The following is a 4829-nucleotide window of genomic DNA, read 5'->3' as shown; positions in this document are numbered from 1 at the left end:
TTTTTTATTTTTTAATGTTTATTTATTTTTCAGAGACAGAGACAGACCAATAGAGAAAGAGAGGGAGACACAGAATCCAAAGTAGGCTCCAGGCTCTGAGCTGTCAGCACAGAGCCCAATAAGGGCTTGAATCCACAAACAGTGAGATCATGACCTGAGCTGAAGATGGATGCTTAACCAACTGAGCCACCCAGGTGCCCCTAGATGGGCAGGAAATTTAAAAGGCCAAAGAGATACACACAAACAAACAATCCCAGTAAGTAAGTAAGAGAGTGATAAGTAGGTGGTTAGAACACAGTTGCTATAGGAGCCCCTTAGAGAGGCACATAAAAGGAAAGGCATCACAGATGAGGGTACCATTGAGATGTGAGTTTAAGAACATGAAAGAGGTAAGCTTTGTGAGCAATGGACCCTAAAGCTGTTCCTAGTCAAAGAACAGGTGAGCAAACACAGAGAAGAAAGTAAGTGAGATGTCTGTGGCATCTAGCTTAACCAAACCCCCTTTACCCTCCATTAATCCTATGGACTTCAGCCACTTCGTGGCAAAGGGTGTACTAGGTGAGGTGAATGAGTTAAGAGAGGACAATCAGGAAGACCAGGTCAGAAAGGGCCTTTAGAGTCATCCTTTAGTCGGTATCATGGATGCTCTCAGATCTCTGGTGAAGGCCCAGATCATTAAAAAGAGAACCAATAAGTTCTTCCAGCACCAGTCAGACCGATATGTCAAAATTAAGCTCCACTGGCAGAAATCCAGAGGCATTAACAATAAGGTGTGTAGAAGATCAAGACCCAGATCTTGTAGCCCATCATTGGATATGGGAACAGCAAGAAAACAAAGCACATGCTGCCCAGTGGCTACTGGAAGTTCCTAGTCCACAATGTCAAGGAGCTTGCATTGTTACTGATGTGCAACAAATCTGAGTGTGCAGAGATTGCTCACAATGTCTCCTTCAGGAACTGCAAAGCCATTGTGGACAAATCAGCCAAGCTGGCCATCAGGTCATCAATCCCAATACTAGTCAGTGCAGCAAAGAAAATGAATAGACCGATAGCTCATGTGCCTGTTGTATTTATGTTAGTGAAACCAAAAAACTAAAAATGAAAAAAACAAGGAGGGGACTCTTAAGTTTGCAAAAGGATATGTGCTTTCATTTTCAAGGGAAAGGATTTTTAAGAAAGCTAGTGTAAAATCTTCAATTCAAATTTAGAAATAAGACCCCAACAGGATTGTAGTATATTGATTCCTCCTGAAAAAGAAATGCTAGAGGAAAGGGGTAGGAAGACCCCTGCTGTAGTAATGCAGGAGGGTAACCAGCACCCCACCATGAAATCAATACAAGTGGAGAGGAAAAGTGAGTGGTCTGAGTCCGTTTTGGGAGGTAAAGTGGTTTGCACTTGAAGACTGGTAGGTGGAAGTGGGAGGAAGAGGATGACCATGTGAGCTGGGAAAGAGGTTGGGGATGTAAGCTCAGTTTGAACACATTGAAATACATGAGGTTATTTCTGGAGTTCTGGCCTGACTGAATATTCCCTGAATAACGTTCCACATCCAGAATATAGATACTCTCCACTATCATTTCAAGCAATTGTAGGTGCTTAGAATATTTATTGTTTTTCAAAAATTTTCAAGTGCATGTTGAATGCCTGCACACAAATCCTGTGTTAGTCAACATGCTTTCCCTATTTCCCTACTTTTCCTGTTTGTTTTACTGCATACACTATGGCAGATACTGTTGTTGGCTAACCTGGTCCCTGTTCCCAACCACCTGTCACCCTTACTACCTCTGCAGAAAATGTAAGAGCTAACTGCACAGTTTATTGTGTTCCCTGCAACTGTGGTGGCCATGTGGTACAATCCTAGGCAATTGCACAAAACAAAATTTTCTGGGGGCTATTTTTAATTAAAAAATATCAATTCTGATATTACCTTTTCACCTCTTCTTCCTGCCTCATAAAATACCTGGAGCTAAGATAGTTATCTTGGGCTTATCAGAATCCCAGGGACTTGGGGACTGTTACTATTGAGCTGGTATGCCAGTTTTAATGATCCCAGAATTTTCATTGTAGGAGGTGGATAAAAGTTCTCATTTGTTGAAGTCATGGTCATTAGATTTTTCTGTTCATTGCAGCTGCATGCTGTCCTAATTGATGTGTTGCCCCACACAGAGCCTTAGATACAACATACAATCATTTCTAGAGTTCAAATACAGAATCCCACAAAAATAACCAAATTCAATAATAAGAAATCCCCACTCCTCACAAACAGCCATTGATACTGAGAAACATATGCAATAAAATATGTTCAGGATTCATCGACCAAACTCTCTAACTGTGCTAGGTTGATTGGATATAATGGAATTAGGAAAAGTCAGTCCTAATATCTTAACCAGAAATATTCTGAAATAGAATGAAAACAATGGTAGGAGAGGGGAGTATAGTATAAAAGCTACTGAGTATTTATTGAGGTCCATGGATAACCAATAGCCACATTACCTGATATTTTTTTTACTTTAAGAAACAAGAAGAAAATGAAATCTCAACAACTTCCTATTAATTATTTAAGGCACAGTCACTGGTATACTCCAAGCAGAAGGTGAGTGGGTGGTCACTTAAAAGGTGATCATAGAAGATGTATGTGTCAGTTATCTTTGTTACAATAATGTTGCATAATAAACCATCTCAAAACCCATTAACTTAAAAAATGTTTATTCTTGCTTATGAGTCTACAGGTCAGGTTGATAGTTTGTCTAGGGTCAGTGAAGCTGTCTTATATGTTGGTGATCAACTGTAGATCAACTAGGTAGTCATGCTTATCCTGTATGGGCTTTCTCAAAGTTCTGAGACCTTTTCTGGGCAACTAGACTGATGTTCTGTCTCTCACTCTCGAGCAGATGGTCTTAATCTTGTTCTCTTGTGAAGGCAGAGGACCAAGAAAAAAAGAAGTGTACAAGGTCTCCTGAGATCTTACCTTGGAACTGGTTCCGTGTCCTTCTTTCATATTCTATTGTCCCAAGCAAGTCATGAGGCCAGCTTAGATACATTGGGTGGGGGAATGAATAGTCCTCACCTCTTGACTGGAGGGGCTGCAAAGTTAAACAAAAGACATGGATAGTGGGAGGGGTGGAAAATGAGGCCTTTTTTTTCTTTTTTGTAACTAGTCTACTTTAGCGGTCACACATCAGGATATGGAATTAAACTGATGACCTTTAAAGTCATCTTCAATCCTAGAATAGAAAGTTAATTGAACTGGACAGGAATCCTTGAGTCTCTTGTCTCAAAATAGTATTTTCTGAAAGATTTTTATTCTCCAATGACTCTGATAGGAATACCTGTTGATCTTGATTCTTAAGAAGACATGTCTAGGTATATCAGTTTGGTTCTCTAAGAAGCAGACTTCAAGATGGAGTTAGATATACCAGAGATTCACAGGAAATGCCTGTGAATGCAGCGGTGCTTTCAACCTGTAATGCTTTTTATATGCCTGTGCAAGTGGAGTGGGAAGGGGGAGTTGGGGAGGGGGGAGACTCAGATCTCAGTGCAGTTCTGGTAAATTTTGGCCATTTCAATATGCGTAAGATAAGTATCATGTTCAAGTATCTTTGCTGTGCTCAGTTGATGGCTGGGAGAAGCTAGGAAAAGTGTGTCCTGAAGTGTGGCATCTGGAGGTTGCCAATCACCCATGAACCCAACATCAGGTTCCTTGGAAGGGAAATCTGAGTGAATCAACTCCATCATACCATAAAAAAAGAATAAAAATATAATGAGTGTTCCAAAATTTGGGATGCCAAATGACGTCTGTGTCAGTCATATGAATGTAATTAGATCCAGGGTTAACTCTAGGAGGAGTAACTGCAGTAGGATCCTGTAGCCAGATACCCAAATTGTCAGTGAAGGGCTCTACTCAAAAACAAAATGGGTTCCTCTTTGTTATAAATGGTACCAAGCATCTGACCAACCAAGCTCTTCTACTCTCTACCTACCAATCATGAAAATCATGTCTTCCCTATGATTTATGCTGTGCTCTCTGCAATGCCTCTCATGTGCTCTCCACCTACAAGACACCCACACTTCAAGGTCCTGTCCAAGTCCCCACCTCTGTGGCCACTCTATCAGCAAACTTTCCCTCCACACCCCTAAGGAAAATTATCATATGACTGTTTACTAATGACAGTATTGATATACCTATAACATTAGTTAGATTACTGTGTCATTTAGAATTTAGGTTATTTAAAAGCAGAGACTATGAAATATTGATTAGGTCACCAACTTTTGTAATTTTTCTTTCTTTATTCTGCTGAGTAATGTGAGGAGAGAAAAGGAAACTAGGTGGAAATCGACCCCACTATAAAGCAGGAAATAAAGCCACCCCACTATAAAGGGAAAGAAAAGTGAAGGTTACTTGGTGTCATGACAAGAATTCCAAATCCCCAAACCAGGCTTACCTGTAGATACAGTCTGTGGATCACTTCTTGTTCCAATGAGACTACAGAAGGAGGATCTATGGATTTGGACAATTGGTAAGTTTCCCTCCCCTAAAATTTCTTACTTCAACATCCCATTTGATTCTATTGTTGATCTAAAACCACTCTCCATCCTCCTCCTCCTCATTTTGGTTGGATGGCTGTGAGAATCTCTTAACTGGCCTCCATGCTCTCATTCCAATACATTCTTTCCCAGCACCCAGAATCTTCTTATAAAATCATAAATAAAAGTGGCTGAGTGGCTCATTCATTTAAGTGTCCAACTCTTGGTTTCATCTCAGGTCATGATCTCATGGTTCATGGGATCGAGTTCTGCATTGGGCTCTCCACTGGAAGCATGGAGTCTGC

General features: G+C 40.5%; 1 long non-coding RNA gene across 1 annotated transcript in view; it reads right to left on the bottom strand.

The window, feature by feature from the left end:
* LOC115295559 overlaps positions 1 to 4499 on the bottom strand; it is a 29341-nt gene extending 24842 nt beyond the window's left edge. The window contains exons 1-2 of the long non-coding RNA XR_003910474.1: positions 4443 to 4499; positions 2969 to 3083 (exon numbers count right to left, since the gene is read on the bottom strand). This is a non-coding gene — a long non-coding RNA (uncharacterized LOC115295559). The remainder of the gene's footprint in view (positions 1 to 2968; positions 3084 to 4442) is intronic.
* Positions 4500 to 4829: the final 330 nt, after the last annotated feature.

The sequence above is a fragment of the Suricata suricatta genome, chromosome 1, assembly GCF_006229205.1.
Source record: "Suricata suricatta isolate VVHF042 chromosome 1, meerkat_22Aug2017_6uvM2_HiC, whole genome shotgun sequence".
In the NCBI taxonomy this organism is placed as follows: Eukaryota; Metazoa; Chordata; class Mammalia; order Carnivora; family Herpestidae; genus Suricata; species Suricata suricatta.
This window is presented reverse-complemented; position numbering and strand designations above follow the sequence as displayed.